This window comes from Scyliorhinus canicula, chromosome 8 (assembly GCF_902713615.1).
Source record: "Scyliorhinus canicula chromosome 8, sScyCan1.1, whole genome shotgun sequence".
Taxonomy (NCBI): Eukaryota; Metazoa; Chordata; class Chondrichthyes; order Carcharhiniformes; family Scyliorhinidae; genus Scyliorhinus; species Scyliorhinus canicula.
Window position 1 is genome coordinate 153195483 of NC_052153.1, and position 19314 is coordinate 153214796.

Here is a 19314-nt window from a genome sequence, read left to right on the forward strand (position 1 = left end):
GTCTCACTGGCAGATTTCTCCTGACATTTCCTTAATCAGTCTCCCCCACCCGCAATCCTTGTTTTAGGTGATGGGCCAATTGAGTGGATGCATGGGACATGCATCTGCATTCACACGGGGCACCCCAAACATGCTCCGTCATGACCTATAATGGGGTGAGTGATGTTAGTCTTCACCATGGAGCCATGCTTTGGGATTCACATCGCTGTATCCTGTGTGATGTATCCTGTACTTAATCATAGAGGTCTGCAGCACAGAAAAAGCCCTTCGGCCCACCATGTCTACGCCGGTCAAAAACAATCACCTAACCATTCGAATCCCATTTTCAAGTACTTTGTCCATAGCCTTGTATGCCTTTGCATTGCAAGTGTACATCTAAATACTTCACAAATGTTATGAAGGTCTCTGCCTCCACTACCATTTCAGGAAGTGAATTCCAAACTCCCACCATCCTCTGGGTGAAAAAGGTTTCCCTCATATCCCCTCTAAACCCCCTGCCCCTTACCTTAAATCTATGCCCCCTGGTCATTGATCCCTCCACCAATGGGAAAGGTCTGCTCTATAAATGCCCCTATAATTTTATACATCTCAATGATGTCCCCTCTCAGTATCCTCTGTTCCAAGGAAAATAACCCCAGTCTATCCAGTCTCTCTTCATAGCTAAAACTCTGCAGCCCAGGCAACATCCTGGTAAATCTCCTCTGCATCCTTTCCAGTGCTATCACATCCCTCCTATAATGTGGATTCCAGAACTGCACACAATACTCCAGCTGTGGCTTAACCAATGTTTTATATATTTCCAGCATAACCTCCCTGCTCATAAACTCTATGCCTCGGCTAATGAAGTCAAGTATACCATCTGCGGGGGCGGCATAGTGGCTAGCATTGCTGCCTATGGCGCTGAGGACCCGGGTTCGAATCCCGGCCCTGGGTCACTGTCCGTGTGGAGTTTGCACATTCTCCCCGTGCCTGCGTGGGTTTCACCCCCACAACCCAAAGATGTGCAGGTTTGATGAATTGGCCACGCTAAATTGCCCCTTAATTGGAAAAAATGAATTGGATATTCTAAATGTTTTTTTAAACTATTCCATTTGCGGGATCCTCCATCGGTGGGATCGGCCCATGCCTATGGGTTTCCTGATGGCGTGGGGGTGGCCGCAATGGGAAACCACATTGGCCGGCTGCAAGAATGGAGAATCCCGCCGCCGCCAGGGGCACGCCGCGCCAGAAAATGGGGCTGGCGGGACAGAGAAACCCACCCCATGTGCCTTCTTAACCACTGTATCTAACTGCTCTGCTACCTTAATGCAGTGATGTACATGCACACCAAAGTCCCTCTGATCCTTGGTGCTTCCCAGGGTCCTGCCATTTATCATGTATTCCCTTGCCTTGTTTGTCCTGCCCCAAGAGCATCACCTCACACCTATTCAAATTGAATTCCATCTGTCAGCCATCTGACTAGCCTGCCTGTATGCTCCTGCATTGTAGGGTATCCTCCTCACTATTTACCACCCACTAATTTTCATATCATATCAGCATTGTAGTTCAATGCTTGGGGCTCCAATCAGTGACAATGAAGTTTAGCTCTTCAGATTTAATTGGCATAATTGATTTGTCAATGAAGGGTGAGGTAACATACCAAACAATTGACTGCCTCTTGTCGCAGATGAGGCACAGTTGATTAGAGTGAAGCCTGCAATTAGCATGGCAAGCACAGACCTAGAGGGCACCCTCATTCTCCCATTTTACAGTCCTCCACATTAATTTCTGACAGACAAACTTCCCAGTCACGTGGAATTGAAATTCCATTGAAATTAACCATTTTGTCCTCAGAGTGCTGCCTAAGCGTAGGGTTCTACTCACCATTCAGTTGTGCTTTTCCAAGTGACCGAGTATTCATTCCTCATGGATGCAACCAATTCCTAAGTATCCCGCTCTGCCCTTGCAGCCAGGCCTCTCTTGAGACTCCACCCAGGAACCTCCCAATCGCCACTTGTGTACCCCTCTGTATTCACCTCCTCCCACCCACTGTCCGGCTCCCACTAACGATGTGCACAACATCAGCGGTGATTTGAGCACAAGCCCAGCAAGGAGGAAACAAGAAGCAATGACAGCCTCCCTTAAAGCAAGGGGTGCCCCAAAGTGAATGGAAGGGAAGGCATGCTATCAGCTCTTTCCCCCCCCCCCCCCTCCCACCCCCAAGACTAAGTGACTGAACCCCAGCCCAGCCCCAAATTGGACTTATCTATCTCCCCCACGTCCTCTCCGGTGCACCCTGAGCAGTGAAGAGTTTGGGGAATCATAGCTGCCTGAGCGCTCTCCTCCGATATTCCCCTCAGAGGTGAGGCCCCCTAGTTCATGTTTATGTGAAGTGTTGTAATTGGTGCTAGCATCACATCACACTGGCACCCAGTGAATATTCAGTGAGGTGCAAGGTCTGGAGTGAGTGTTTGCTCATATGTTAAAATGAGGTTCCTGGGGTCCCGGGCATAATTCTCACTACTCCACCATGAGGAGGGGGCTAAAAATTAGATATCCCAGTCATGCAGGAGAGAATCGCATTTTTCAATTCTATCCACACTTTGAGCCCACACCAAACGCCTTACTAAAATCCATGTTTACGACATCAACTGCTCTACCTTCATCTACACACTTAGTTGCCTCCTCAAAGAATTCAATCAAATTTGTGAGGCAAGACTTACCCTTCACAAATCCATGTTGACTATCCCGGATTAAGCTGCATCTTTCCAAATGGTCATAAAGCCTATCCTTCAGGACCTTTTCCATTAACTTATCGACCACCGAAGTAAGAATAACCGGCCTGTAATTACCAGGGTCATTCCTATTCCCTTTCTTGAACAGAGGAACAACAATCACCACTCTCCAGTCCTCTGGCACTATCCCTGTGGACAGTGAGGACCCAAAGATCAAAGCCAAAAGGCTCTGCAATCTCATCTCTTGCCCCCAAATAATCCTTGGATATATCCCATCTGGCCCAGGGGACTTGTCGGCCCTCAGGTTTTTCAAAATTGCTCATACATCCTTCCTCAGAACATCTACCTCCTCCAGCCTACCCGCCTGTACCACACTCTCATCCTCAAAAACATCGGCCCTTTCCTTGGTGAACACTGAAAAAAAGTATTCATTCAACACTTCTCCTATTTCTTCTGACTCCATGCACAAGTTCACACTACTGTCCTTGACCGGCCCTAACCTCACCCTGGTCATTCTTTTATTGCTCACATAAGAGTAAAAAGCCTCGGGGTTTTCCTTGATCCAACCCACCAAGGACTTCTCATGCCCCCTCCTACCTCTCCTAAGCCCTTTTCTTAGCTCATTCCTTGCTACCTTGTAGCCCTCAATCGACCCAATTGAACCTTATTTTCTCATCCTTACATACGCTTCCTTTTTCCTCTTGACAAGACATTCAACCTCTTTTGTGAACCATGGTTCCCTCACACGGCTATTTCCTCCCTGCTTGACAGGGACATACATATCAAGGACATGCAGTATTTGTTCCTTGAACTTTTCATTAGTGCCTTGCCCTGAAAGTTTCTGTTCCCATCTTATGCTCCCTAATTCTTGCCTAATCGCATCATAATTACCCCTCCCCCAATTATAAACCTTGTCCTGCCTAATGGCCCTATCTCTCTCCATTGCAATAGTGAAAGACACCGAATTGTGGTCATTATCTCCAAAGTGCTCTCCCACAAACAAATCTAACACTTGGCCCAGTTCATTACCCAGTACCAAATCCAATGTGGCCCACCCTCTTGTCGGCCTATCCACATATTGTGTCAGGAAACCCTCCTGCACACACTGTACAAAAACTGCCCCATCCGAACTATTCGACCTATAGGGGTTTCAATCAATATTTGGAAAGTTAAAATCACCCATGACAACTACACTGAGACCTCCACACCTATCCATAATCTGTTTTGCAATTTTTTCCTCCACATCTCTATTACTATTTGGGGGCCTATAGAAAACTCCCAGCAACATGATCACTCCTTTCCTATTTCTAACTTCAGCCCATATTACCTCAGTAGGCAGATCCCCTTCGAACTGCCTTTCTGCAGCCATTAAACGATCCCTGATTAACAATGCTACTCCTCCACCTCTTTTACCACCTTCCCATTCTTACTGAAACATCTATACCCCAGAACTTCCAACAACCATTCCTGTCCCTGTTCTAACCATGTCTCCGTAATGGCCACAACATCGTAGTTCCAAGTACCAATCCACGCTCCAAGTTCACCTACCTTATTCTGGATGCTCCTTGCATTGAAGTAGACACACTTCAACCCACCTTTCTGTCTGTCGTTACACTCCTGTGGCCTTGATACCCTCCTCAGTACCTCAGACTCTCAACACTGGCTTCTGGACTACAGCTCGTTTTCCCATCCCCCTGACAAATTAGTTTCAACCCCCCCCCCCCCCCCCCCCCCCGAAGAGTCGTTGCAAATTTCCCTCCCAGGATATTGGTGCCCCTCTGGTTCAGGTGCAAACCGTCCTGTCTGTACAAATCCCACCTTCCCCAGAATGTGCTCCAATTATCCACGTAACTGAAACCCTCCCTGCTACACCATCCCTGCAGCCGCCAGTGTTTATCTACACTCTCTCCCTGTTCCTCACCTCGCTAGCACGTGGCATCGGCAACAAACCAGAGATGACAACATGGTTTGTCCTGGCTCTCAGCTTCCACCCTAGCTCCTTAAATTCCTGTTTTAATTCCCCGTCCATTCTCTTACTTATGTCGTTGGTACCGATGAGTACCATGACTTGTGACTGTCCCCCCTCCCCCGTAATGATTCTGAAACGTCCGAGATGTCAGGGACACTGGCACCCGGGAGGCAACACACCATCCGTGAGTCTCTTTCGCTGCCATAGAACCGTCTACCTGTCCCTCTAACTATCGAGTCCCCAATAACTATTGCTCTCCTGCTCTCCCTCCTTCCCTTCTGAGCTACAGGGACGGACTCAGTGCTGGAGATCCGTTCACCATGGCTTACCCCTGGTACGTCGTGCCCCTCATCAGTATCCAAAGCGATATACTTGTTACTGAGGGGAACGACCACAGAGGATCCCTGCACTGACTGCTTCCTCCCAGCCCCTCTCACCGTCACCCATTTATCTTGATTCTTCGGAGTAACTACATCCCTGAAGCTACTATCTATGACCAATTTTGCCTCCTGAATGATCCGAAGTTCATCCAGTTCCAGCTCCAGTTCCCTAACGCGGTTCTGAGGAGCTGGAGATGCACTTCCCACAGGTGAAATCAGCAGGGACACAGACGGCGTCCCTCACCTCAAACATTCTACTACTTACTCAGCAGTCACTCTGTCCTCACTCCGACCGGATTCAGCTGGAAACCCCCAACAGCAAGTTTTTTAAAAATTTACTCCCCTTCTCAGCAAGCACTCACTCAGCAACCACTGAACCCGCATGAGCAATCCAAGATCATGGCTGGTACCCATTTCTCATTGGTTGTTTAACTCCTCGGTAACACTCTCTCTCCATGGTTAAATACTCACATTTTTTTTTAGAGATTTTCTCCCTCCTAGTAATTTGAGTTTGTTGTTGTCGTTTGACAATCTGTGAAGTATCAGGTCGAGTTAACAAATCAAACTTTGTTAATATCATAGAATCATAGAACTTACAGTGCAGAAGGAGGCCATTCGGCCCATCGAGTCTGCACCGGCTCTTGGAAAGAGTAATGTGTCCAATTCTGGCAACACTGGAAGGTGTGAAGACTTTGGAGAAGACGATAAACGTTTATGGGAATGGCCCTAAGTATGAGGGACTTCAGCTACATTATGGGTTGAAGAAGCTGGAGTTGTTTTCCATAGCAAGGAGAGACTTGAGAAAAAATTTATTAGGGTGTTCAAAACCGTGAGGGGACTAGACAGAGTAAAGAGAAATGGATCCCATGGGTGGAAGTGTTGAAACCAGAGGACACCAATGTAAGATGAATGGCGCATGAGTCTGAGGCAATATGGGAAAAAACATTTTTACTCAGCAAGTGGTAATGAACTACTTGAGGGTTTGATGGAGGCAGATTCAACTGTGACTTACAAAAGAGAATTGGATAAGCACCTGAAAGGAAAACATTGTCAGGGCGAAGGAGAAAGGGTCGGGCAGTGGGGCTAGCTGAGTTGCTCATTCTGTTCTGTAGCCCTTCTATTGTTCTATGATTCTACAACTCGGCTGCCTGCGTCCTTACTCACACTGTTTCCCAGTCACCCATCATTCCTGTGCTCGCTGAGCTACATTGGTTCCCAGTCAAGGTACGCCTCGATTTTAAACTTGGTGTCAAATTTCTTCATGACCTTGCCCATCCATATCTCTGTAATCTCCCCCAGCTACGATCCTTCAAGTTTCCTGCACTCATCTAAGTCTGCTTGCTCTCTTGAGCATTGCTGAGTTTAATTTCCGATGGTTGATGCCGTGCCTTCATTGCCTCAGCCCTCAGCTCTGGGAATTTGGTGCTGTTAACTTTGATCTTTCCGTTGAGGTTTAACTTGTCACAGGTCTAAAATAGATGCCATATGGCTACCCTGCATTAGTTTGCACTGTTCCTTAATTTTGTGCTTGTCTGCTCCAAAAGGTTGTAATATCCCATCTACAATGTATTACACAGATGCTGCACACTTCCATTTGAAGCCTGTTCCTGAGACAATTTCTTGATGGATGTTGCCTCTGTTGTGTCTTTTTTCTGGACATTGAGTTCAGTGTAGATCAATTTGATTCAACTCCCTTCAGAACTGATGTACTGACTTGCCACACTGCAACTGTGCAGCTAGTCACATGAGGATGGTTTGTGTCAAATCCGCCTTTTTAGATCATTCAGTCATAGGTCTGCATCATTAAGCCACAAGTCAATGTGGTTAGTAACAGAGAATTGTGAAAAATCCAAATGGTTTCTCCAGAGTTTCAAGTTATCCAATTCAGAGGAGAGATTATGTGAGGTCAAGTGAACACAGAATTTAGTTCACAACTTAATTTAGGCATAAAAGCATATCTAGCTCAGGAGATATTGCAATGGTTCCCTTTCCGATCCATGTTTTTATTTCAAATACGGATTGCAACGCACAACAGAATCACCTCAGTGCAGTTTGCATTCAAATTATAATAATATTTGTATGTGTGAGAAAACTGAACAATTGTTCTGACATGAATTGATTAGTTACAGAAAACCGTAGATAATTGCTGCTCCGAGTTCCCATGTTGCAGGAACTAATTCTAAGGCCGAGAGATTCCGTGATGGAACAGAATCTCCATCTGCTCACATGCCCGTCCACGGACCATGCCCCAAATTATGGAAACAGGCTTGTCATAAACGTAGACATGGCAGCACAGCCCACGCACCCTGGGAACAAGTGCACCCTAACCAGGTTTGTGATCAGATATTGCACAAGGAGCATTTATCAGTTAACAACCAATGATAATAGAATTACATTTAAGGGGAGGCAGTGGGTGTAATACCACTGGATTAGTAACCCAAAGACCCAGGTTAGTGCTGGAACTCACTCCCCAACAGCACTGTGGTTGTAGCTACACCACATGGACTGCAGCAGGTCGAGAAGGCTGCTCACCACCACCTTCTCAAGGGCAATTAGGGACAGGCAATAAATGCCAGTTATGCCCAGGTCCCGTGAATGGTAAAAAGTCATGCTGAGGTAATACTGGAAGCCCCATATCTACGTTTGCTGATGACATAATGAAAGATGGCATTGTGAGCAATGTAGATGAAAGCACAAAATTCTGAAGATATATTAATGGATTAATTGATTGGCAAAACTGTGACAAATGGATATCATGAAGGTAAATGTTTGGGGCAGCACAGTAGCATTGTGGATAGCACAATTGATTCACAGCTCCAGGGTCCTAGGTTCGATTCCCGGCTTGGGTCACTGTCTGTGCAGAGTCTGCACATTCTCCCTGTGTGTGTGTGGGTTTCCTCCGGGTGCTCCGGTTTCCTCCCACAGTCCAAAGATGTGTGGGTTAGGTGGATTGGCCATGCTAAGTTTCCCACAGTGTCCAAAATTGCCCTTAGTGTTGGGTGGGGTTACTGGGTTTTGGGGATAGGGTGGAGGTGTGGACCTTGTGTAGGGTGCTCGTTCAAGAGCCGGTGCAGACTCGATGGGCCGAATAGCCTCCTTCTGAACTGTAAACATTCTATGTAAGGTCACCCACTTTGGTGCTCAAGAGGATAGATGACAGTATTTTTTTAAATAGTGGAGAGCTAGAAACTGAGGAAGCCCAAAGAAAATTAAGGTGCACATATGTAAATCGTTCAAATGTCAGAAACAGAAATTAACTAAAAAAGTATGATGGAATGCTAGCATTTCTTTCTAGTGGACTAGAATACAAGTGGGTAGAAGTCATACAAACCCCTGGTTAGATTACACCTGCAGTATTCGGATTAGTTCTGGGCAATACATCTTAGAAAGGATATATTAGCATTTTCTAGAACGATAAGCGGGCAGCATGGTGGCACAGTGGTTAGCACTACTGTCTCACGGCGCTGAGGTCGCAGGTTCAATCCTGGCTCTGGGTCACTGTCTGTGTGGAGTTTGCACATTCTCCCCTTGTTTGCGTGGGTTTCACTCCCACAACCCAAATATGTGTAGGGTAGGTGGATTGGCCACACTAAATTGTTCCTTAATTAGAAAAAATGAATTGGGTACTCTAAATGTTAAAAAAATTCTAGAATGATACCTAAACACCAAAGGTTAAATTATTCAGAGTGATTATACAAAACATGCTGGTTTTTCCTAGAATTTTGAAGGTTAACAAGTGATTTTGATTGAGGTTTTAAGCTATTACGGGAAAGATGTAGGATGGAGAGGAGAAACACAATTTCTACCCTGAAGATCCAGCCGGCAATCAGGCTGAGGAGAGACCCAGAAGGGAGGCCAGCAATGGCCCAAGGTGTACAGGCGTCGCTGGTCATCCCATGAGCTGACAGACAGCATTTTCCGCAAAAGACTCGATCTTAACAGAGAGATGAGGCACCCCGGGATGGAGGAGGACACCCACACCTGGTGGCCGTGAAGGTCACTGTAGCCCTCCTTATCTATGCCATCAAGTCATTCCAGGACTCGAGCGGGAACCTGCGTGGCATATCCCAATCTTCCGCCCACAGGTGCATCTGGGAGGTGATGGATGTTCTGTGTGATGGTGCATCAGGATATTTAATCTTCGACCTTTACCAGGCCCACCAAGATGTCTAGGCTCCATTGCCGTGATGCCCCAGATCCAGGAGGCCATCGATGGCAAGCATGTCACCCTGAGAGCACCGGGGCATTAAGGAGTGACCTATATTAACAAGAAGGGGCCATGTGCGACCACCACCTCTGGATCATGAACATGTGTCCCCGCTGCCCAGGACGCTTGCATGACAGCTACATCCTGGGGCATGCGGAGATCTACAGTATCTTCGAGGGCCACCCCAGGATGATTGGCTCTTGGAGGACAAGGGGTACCCGCTGAGATCATGGCTGATGGCGCCGGTGCGGGGGCCTGAGATCGAGGTGGAGACCTGATACAATGAGGCCCAGGTTGCCACCCATGCTGCCATTGAGTTGCGCATCGGGCTTCCTATACCTTAACCACTCAGGCAGTGCTATGCACCACACACCTCTCAGAGTGTCTCCTGCTTTGTGGTGATCTGCAGTGCCCTCCACAATCTGGCACAGCAGCGGAGAGACATGGTGGCGGAGACATGCGGCCTCATCTGAGGAGGAGGAGGAGGCTCACCAGGAAAGGCTGGAGGATGAGCCCAAGGAGGAGCCAGAGGATGGAGGATAGGCTGCGGTGAGGGTCCGACGTGTGAGAAGGACCAGGGAGGCCCTCATCATCTCCAGATTCTACTTGGACGAAGCTGTGTCCATCAGTTCAACACTACCCAATCCCCAATTTCCTCCTCCCCCCCCCCCCCCCCCACAATCTCCTTCCCTCCCATCCCTCATTTCCCTCCTCCTCCCCTCACAGCCACCAACACTCTTAACATTGCCCCTCCCCGACTACCCTTCGGTACTCACCAAGGGTCTGTGTAACATCACTCCAGGGCGATGGGCCTGTGTTGCCACTGTCGGCGGGTCACTGTACAAGGCAGCAGAGTGATGAGCATACTCTGTGAGGAAAACTCTGGTGCTCCTCAGTTTCTGTTAAATTCCTCCTGTCTTTGCCCCTTGTGAGCAGTGTGCTCACACCCTTCCTCCGAACATAGTCTGCAATGGGGGCTTTTGATCTTGGACCACTGTGCCCAGGGGGGCGGGGGATGTGGGGAATGAAGGGCAACAGTAGGTGGGAATGCAGACAGGCCCACTCTGAAGATTAACGTGACAGAGGCTTCACATATATCAGGTGTGATATGTCTTAAACATGAACATTTCACTGTGACAGATCTTCATTGCCCCTAGCTCCAGATAGTGACCTCACCGTACCCACTCAGTTTTCCTCACTCTTTGTGGTCTAGTGATATGACTAGACTAGTGTCCCCACAATGCACATCAGAAGTGGAGGCTGCCTGCTGCTTTCCACGCCTTGCGGCCTTTGAGGCCCTTGGCAGACATCCTCTGGAGGGCTTGGAGCCGGAGATCCCCATCTAACATAACTGTGCCACAGTCGTCACCGTGCCACTCTGTTCTGCTCACTGCCCTTGAGATGCGCCGGTGTCAGGAGGGGGGATTCAGAAGAACTGGAGACCGCCATCATCCCCTTGGTGGCAGACCTCGGGTTAAGCTGCAGCACTTATTCTTCCTTGAGGGCTGTGGGTGACTCCATGGGATGGTGGAACAGCTGGAATAAGCTCCAGAGGCCTCTGAGTCATCTTGCTCTCACTGTCCAGGAGGCTCCCCAGTGTCTGCACCATGGTATAGACACCCTCAGCGATGGTCCTCACTCACCTTGCCATGCTCTGCAGTGCCTCGACAATGTCCATCTGTGTCTGGGTCACGTCCCTCAGCGACTGGGACATGATGTCGAGGCCCTCAGCCATAGCTGTCACGGACTGAGCCACGCCTTGGACACCACCACTCAAGACACGGAAGTCGTGATCCAGATTTTTCACTGTGGTCACCAACCTAGCAGTGTTGGCCTCGGTGCCACCCATTGTCGGCACCATCTCCTGTGCCTAAAAACTTTGGGACTCCTCCAATTGGCCTTTCAGTCGCTGGAATGTCAATGACATCCCTTCCTGAATCTCACGGCTGTATCTTATTATCTGCACCAGCTCTAGGATAACCTTTGTCAGAGACTTGGCATCTGGCTGGGACCTGACAGCCTTTCCTTTGGATGTTCCTGCCTCCACCTGATGTGCATCAGCAACTGTGTGGTGTTCACCAGATTGTGCCCCAGAAGTCTGCCCAGTAATGTTGCACAACGAGCTGTGTGTCTCTGCACTGGTGAAAGGTGGGGGTGATAGCTGTGACATCTCGCTGGTAGTCTCCTTGGAGCTCTCCTCTGAGGTGGTCCCTTTGGTGGCGGGGGAGAGAACAGCAATGGATGGCTCGGCCTCATCAGATGGAGATCCTGCAAGATGTGATCAGGAAGAGGGAAGGATCAATTTGTCTAATGTAAGCAACTCACTTGAGACAGGTCATCTGGGTGAAGTGACAGTGGATTCTCACTTCACTGGTGCAGGCCAACCTTGCCGTTGGTGACTGCTCTCTCCTCAAGTAACCCCACCATTTCCAGGACCCGTTCCTCAAAGCGTTGAGGACTCAAGTCTCTGGGATTCCTCCCCCCCTGCTTTGGCCCTTTCCCATTTATTAAGGACTATCTTCTCCGGGAAAAAAGAGAGGGCATTGTGAGCCACATTTTTGTTGGGTCAAGTGGGGTCTAAAGCTGGTGGCATGAGTGGCAACTGGACATAAAGGGGTTGTGCTAGTGGGTGCCGGGTCTTCTGAAGAACAAGCACGAATGTTGGATGTTGGGAGGATGCAAGGTGTCAGCCTGTGGATTGTGGGGAGCATTTGGGAATTTGAGGGGTGGCAGGTGGAACTGATGCCAGGAGAGTGGTAGTAACTTACTCTTGAAAGTCGGTCGTCTTCCAACATTGTGGTCCTCCTTGTCATGCTGCCCGCACTGGCAGCCGCTGCCACTGCCTCCCAGGCGGCATTGCTGACCCTGCTGCTGGTCTTCCAACCCCCTGGGGGGAACAGGGTGCCCTTCCTCTCATCCATAGCAACTAGAAGCCTGGCCAGGTTGGCATGCCCAAAGTGAGGAGCAGATCTGTGTGCTGCCATTCTTGTCAGTTGACTGGGAGTAAGTGGTGAGAGACCATTAAACACAACACGAGTTGGGCGAATCAGACAGCAAGGGAGCCAGAAATGTCGAGATTTTCATGGGGGCTTATTTTTGGCACTAAGTGCCGTTGAATGTGGCCGCAATCTCGCCAATGCTGCCATCACAAAACTCCCCGCCAAACGCACCCAAAACCAGACTTTAAATTTGGTCCGCTAAATCACACCCGGAAAGTGAGTCTCCAGAGCTGTTGTTTGTTCTGTTTACGGAAATGAGCCTTACGGTAAGTTTTCCATCCAGCAAGTCCAAGAATCAGCATTAATATTTCTTTTTTTTAAATAAATTTAGAGTGGCCAATTCATTTTTCCAATGAAGGGGCAATTTAATATGGCCAATTCACCTAGATGCACATTTTTTTTTTAGGTTGTGGGGGCGAAACCTACGCAAACACGGGGAGAATGTGCAAACTCCACATGGACAGTGACCCAGAGCCGGGATCAAACCTGGGATCTCGGCAGCGTGAGGCAGCAGGATAAACCCACTGCGCCACCATGATGCACATTAATATTTCTTTTCACGCTGGTGTTGATTGAGGCATAAGCTTTGAACAAGATATCTCTCCTCCTTTTCTTTGGAAAATGCCATAGGATCGTTGGCTCACACTTGATGGTCAAACACAGCTTTGATTTAACATCTCAAACTGAAAGGTGACACTTCCAACAGCACAATAACCCCTCAGTACTACACTGCACAGTCAACCCAGATACTGAGCCCATGTCTGACATGTGACTAAACCTTCAAATTCAGGCCCCCACCACTAACGCCGGCAGCGAGGCTTCAGTGCCCCCTTGCACCACCACCACCACTGGCATCAGGGCTCCAGTGCCCCCTCCCACGACCAATGCTGGCATCGGAGCTCCAGTTCCCCCCATCACCACCAACACCGGCATCGGGCATAAGTGGAAACCACCCCATTAATGGGTTTCACCCTACCCCCTGGCCCACACCCTGGCACTGCCAACCAGGTTGCCAGGGCACTGCCTAGTCATGATCCTCACCACCCTGGGTCTATACTCACATCCGAGTTCCCGGCGCGGTCATGTCATCCAAAAATGGAAACCGGCAAGACATCATGCTGACGGAGAGGAACATATGATGACCTAAGAAGCAACAGCGTCGAGCCGTTCTAGCATATTTAAATCCATTTAAATTTATGACAATCAGGTTCATGCACTCGCTGGGCGTGAACCTGATTACGTCAATGGGGAGCGCCCGGGAACATCACATGCTGAGTTCTCGCCGCCGCATATCCTGTTTTTGGCCTCTCGGAAGAGTTCGCGGTCCTTGCGGGATTTGGACCCGTGACAAAGGGGCCAGAAAAAACGCGGCTTCTGTGTCAAAATGCCTGTTTAGAGATTCCTCAAGAAGAGATAAATCATGTTGGCTGCATTTATACAACTGTGGGTTATAACAAACTAATGGATCTCAATCCAGCAGAAGACATTGAAGCCCCTTGTTACAGATATAAAGAATGTTATGCTGTTTAAAGAATGTGAACAGGATGTGTTGGATCAAATGTCCTTTGTGTTAAGCGTTCTCATGTAGGGTGACTATAAATTTTATGATTCAATTGAGGTTGCGGTTCTTTACCCTTGTCAGTCTATTCTCTGCAGGGAGATATCCTGTGACATCAAATTAGCTCTGCTGTTAATGTACTGGTGCTAAACCACACAAAAGCTTAGTTTTCAAACAGACTCAGAATTTCCTGAGGTACTGGGTATCTTTGAGTTACATCCGTTCGGTCCAGTGTTCCAACAATGACCATCTGAACTGATTAAATATACATCTATTGATGTTTCTCATCTGAAAATGTTGTCATCACTTTGGAGAAGCTCAGGTGAATAGCGCCTTCCTAGCTCTGTGTTTCTCTCTGCTCCGCAAGTCCCATCTGCTGTCAATCACCTCCGTGAACAGCTGAGACTTCAGAACCGTGGGAACAGGCAGTTCAAGAAGTTAACAACCAGCCACTAATCACCATGACTGTCACAACATCACCACTGATAGAATTTTCACCTTTCCACCGAGAAAAGGCATTAACCTTCCAAGGCCTATATCACATCTGTAAGCAAGTGTCAAGGTTTGCCCTTGGCAAGGGGGCGAGAGGTGTTAACAAACACTAATTTGCAACTATTGCAGCTATATGCTGAACAAGGAAATTGGTTGACCAACCGAAAAGAACTGAACATTGTTTGAACAACTGTTAAAATATAGCACTTGACATGATGTGCATTCCACTTATCCTGAATTTACATCTCCTACAAATTATATTTTGAGGTGTAAACATCTTGAAATGCAAATTCAGCTGTGGCTTAGTGCTTGTGCCTCTGAGTTTTAAGACTCCCTCCAAGACTAGACCTCCATTCTCACTTGATTTTGAAGGAGGTATGTGCTGTCAGACATGTCATGCCTTGGCATTTGGGTGAGTCGATAAAACCAAGCACCAATCTCTTCGGGGGACATAGAGATCTTATTCTATTCGTAACAGCACCGCGGAACGTTCACCACATGGACTAGCTGTTTAAGATGTCGCCTCACCACCATCTCTCAAGGGCAAATAGGATTGAGCAATAAAAACACTGGCCTAGCCAGTGACGCCCACATCCTGTGAAAGATGAGAAACATTTGAAGAAACAAGAGAGTGCTGGTGTCCTGGCCAATATCAATCCCTCAACTAAAACCGTTAAAAGAAGATTACCTAGGGCAGCACGGTGGCCTAGTGGTTAGCACAACCGCCTCACGGCGCTGAGGTCCCAGGTTCGATCCCGGCTCTGGGTCACTGTCCGTGTGAAGTTTGCACATTCTCCCCGTGTCTGCGTGGGTTTAGCCCCCACAACCCAAAAAAATGTGCAGGGTAGGTGGATTGGCCACAATAAATTGCCCCTTAATTGGAAAAAATAATTGGGTAATCTAAATTTATAAAAAAAAAAAGATTACCTATGTTATGTTATGCTGCTTCGGATAACACAGGCTGCTACTTGATGCAGTCTTAACTAAAGGATGCTCCAGACTCTGAAATGAGTTCAACGTGTTTATTGAACTATTAACATAGTTCTCAAATGAGTTCGACTCTCTGCTAATCTGACTGTAGTAACTCAGTCTAACTGTACCAGCTTGCTCTCAGCCACGTGCTGGGGTGTGATGCTGCTGATCAACCCTGTCTAACTCTCTAGATGTCTGTCTGTGGAAAGAGGCAGGGTGTGAGTGCTTCATCCCTTTTATAGTGTTTATGTCATGCCACCTCCGAGTGTCCTGACTGCCCATTGGTTGTGTCCTTTTCTGAGTGTTCATTGGTTGCATGTTTGCATATCATGACAACCTAGTCACTTATCTCGGGCGAAATTCTCCGACACCCAGCAGGGTTGGAGAATCGTCTGGGGCCGCCGAAAATCCCACCCCCGCCGTGGCAGAGATTCTCCGCCACCCGGGAAGTGGCGGGGGCGAGAATCACGCCACTCTGATCGGCGAGGCCCCTGCAGTGATTCTCCGGCCCGGATGGGCCGAAGTCCCGCCGCTGGGAGGCCTCTCCCGCCGCCGAAGTTTGAACCGGTGGGATCGGTGGCGCGACCGGGCCCCCGGGGTCCTGGGGGGGGGGGGGGCGGGGCGATCAGACCTCGGGGGTGCCCCCACGGTGGCCAGGCCCGCGATCGGGGACCCCCGCTCAGACTCCGGGCCAGTGCCCTGGGTGCACTCTTTCTCCTCCGCGGCCACCACGGCCTCCGCCATGGCGGAAGCGGAAGAGAAGCCGACATCGCGCATGCGCTGGTGGTGACGTCAGCGGCAGCTGGCCGCTGACGTCACCACCGGCGCATGCGCCGACTGGTGAAAGCCTTTTGGCCAGCCCCGCTGCCGCTGGCGCCGGTTTTTTGCGCCAGTCTTCTGGTGCCAACCGCTCCGGCGCGGGGCTAGCCGCCAAAGGTGCGGAGAATTTCCCACATTTGGGGAGGCCCGACCCCGGAGTGGTTGGCGCCACTCCCCTACGCCAGGACCCCCCCGTCACGCCGGGTAGGGAAGAATCCCGCCCCTCATTGCTATTTCCGGAATTTTGCCAAATGCAAATTGCATGCTATATTTCCTTATATTACAATAGCATCTATACTTTACCACACTCATTGACTGAGAACAGTTTTGGGGGCATCATTAGATTGTGAAAGTTGCTATTTACAGATATAAATTCTTCCTTTATTTCATTATTTCTATATTTGCATAACCTTAAAGAATAGGATGGCAGAGGAACAGATAGTGTGATGCTGGCATTAACGTCAAGTTGTTTTGCTCAATGATCAAACTCCCTCGCCTTCGGAAACATCCTTCCTACATCTATCCTGTCCAGTCCTATTAGAATTTATAAGTCTCTATGAGATCCCCCTCATTTTTCTGAACTCCAGCGAATACAATCCCAACCAAATAAATCTCTCCTCATAGGTCAGTCCCACCATCCCTTGCATCAGTTTGGTAAATCTTCTCTGCACTCTCTCGAAAGCAGGAACACCGTTCCTCAGATAAGGAGACCAAAACTGCACACAATACTCCAGGCATGGTCTCACCAAAGCCCTGTATAAGTGTAGCAAGACATCCATACTCCAGTACTTGAATCCTCTCGCAATGACGGCCACCATACCATTTTCCTTCTTTACCGTTTGCTACACCTTCAGCAACTGGTGTTGGAGGACACCCAGGTCTTGTTGCACATTCCCCTCTCTCAATTTACAGCCATTCAAATAATAATCTGATTTCCTGTTTTTTCAACCAAAGTGGATAACTTCACATTTAACATTACCCCCCCCCCCCCCCCCCCCCCCCCCCCGCGCGCATGGCACTGAGATAAACATAGTGCAGAGTAAGAGCAGGCAGAGAAGAACCACAGGACTGAGCGGGACTGTAGGTCTGGAGTGTGTTTGCTTCAATGCAAGAAGGATGACAGGTAAAACAAATGAACTGAGAACCTGGATTACTGCATGGAACTATGATGTAATTGCAAATATAGAGACAGTGGGCGGCCCGGTAGCGCAGTGGTTAGCACTGTTGCTTCACAGCGCCAGGGTCCCAGGTTCGATTCCAGGCGTGGGTCATTGTCTGGACGCAGTCTTCACATTCTCCCCGGGTCTATGTGGGTTTCTTCCAGATGCTCCAGTTTCCTCCCACAAGTCCCATAAGATGTGCTGTTAGGTGAATTAGACATTCTGAATTTTCCCTTTGTGTACCCAAACAGGCGCCAGAGTGTGGCAACTAGGAGCTTTCCACAGTAACTTTATTGCAGCGTTAGTGTAAACCGAATTATGATAATAAATATTATTATTATGGTTAAAAGAGAGACAGGACTGGCAGTTTAACATTCCGGGGATATCGTTGTTTTAGACGGGACAGAAGAGGAAACAAAAGAGGTGGGTGAGTTGTATTCCTGATTAGGGAGCAGATCACAGCTGTGCTGAGTGAGGACACATTGGAGGAACCATGTAGTGAGGCATTTTGGAGGAGCTCAGGAATAAAAAGGGTGAAATCATAATGCTGGGAGTGTACTATAGACCTCCCAATAGCCCGCACGAGACAGAGGAGCAGATACTGAAGAAGTGTGAAAAAAGCAGGGTAGTTGTGATGAGTGACTTTAACTTCCCCAAATATTGACTGAGAAATCCTTACAGCTAGGGGCTCGAATGGAGAGCAGTTTGTTAGATGTGTCCAGTAGGGCTTTTTGATACTGTATGTTGACAATCCAACCAGAGAGTGGGCTGTACTGGACTTGGTACTGGGGAATGAGCCAGGCCAGGTGATTGATGTTTCAGTGGGGGAGCATTTGGGCTTAGGGACCATAATTCCATAAGATTTTGAGTAGTTATGGATAAGGACAAGAGTGACCCGTGGGTGAGGATGCTTAATTGGACGAGGGTCAATTACATCCAAATTAGACAGGAACTGGGGAATGTGTATTGGGAACGGCTATTTGAGGGCAAATCCACATCTGACATCTGGGAGGCTTTTAAAGGCTAGTTGATTGAACTGCAGGCCAGGCATATCCCCGCAAAAATGAAGGATAGAAATGGCAGGATTCAGGAACCATGTGCGCAATTCTCCCCTACCCGGCGGGGCGAGGGGTCCCGGCGTAGCGGGGTGGCGCCAACCACTCCAGCATCGGGCCTTCCCAAAAGTGCAGAATTCTCCGCACCTTTAGGGGCTAGGCCCGCGCTGGAGTGGCTCCCACTCTGCCGACTGGCGCCAAAACTGGCGCCAATGGCCTTTGGCGCTACACTGATCGGCGTCGGGGCTGGCCGAAAGGCCTTTGCCGGTCCGCGCATGCGCCGGAGTGTCAGCAGCCGCTGACGTCACCACCGGCGCATGCGCAGTGGAGTGGGTCTCTTCCGCCTGCGCCATGGTGGGGGCCGTGGCGGCGGCGGAAGAAAAAGAGTGCCCCCATGGCACTGACCCGCCTGCCAATCGGTGGGCCCCGATCGTGGGCCTGACCACCGTGGGGGCACTCCCCAGGGTCCGATCGCCCCACACTCCCCCCCAGGACCCCGGGGGCCCACTCGCACTGCCATTCCAGCCGGCGGGAGAGGCCTGACAGCGGCACAACTTTGGCCCATCACATGCCGGAGAATCGCCGCGAGGTGCACGCCGATCCGGGGTGGCGGAGAACTCCGGCCACGGCAGGGGCGGGATTTACGCCGGCCCCAGGCGATTCCCCGACCCTGTGGTTGGAGTTTGGAGTTGGGGACCAAGTGCAATGTGTCCAAGTTTGCAGACAACACTAAGATGAGTGGTAAAGCAAAAAGTGCAGAGGATACTGGAAGTCTGCAGAGGGATTTGGATAGGTTAAGTGAATGGGCTAGGGTCTGGCAGATGGAATACAATGTTGACAAATGTGAGGTTATCCATTTTGGTAGGAATAACAGCAAAAGGGATTATTATTTAAATGATAAAATATTAAAGCATGCCGCTGTGCAGAGAGACCTGGGTGTGCTAGTGCATGAGTTGCAAAATGTTGGTTTACAGGTACAATAAGTGATT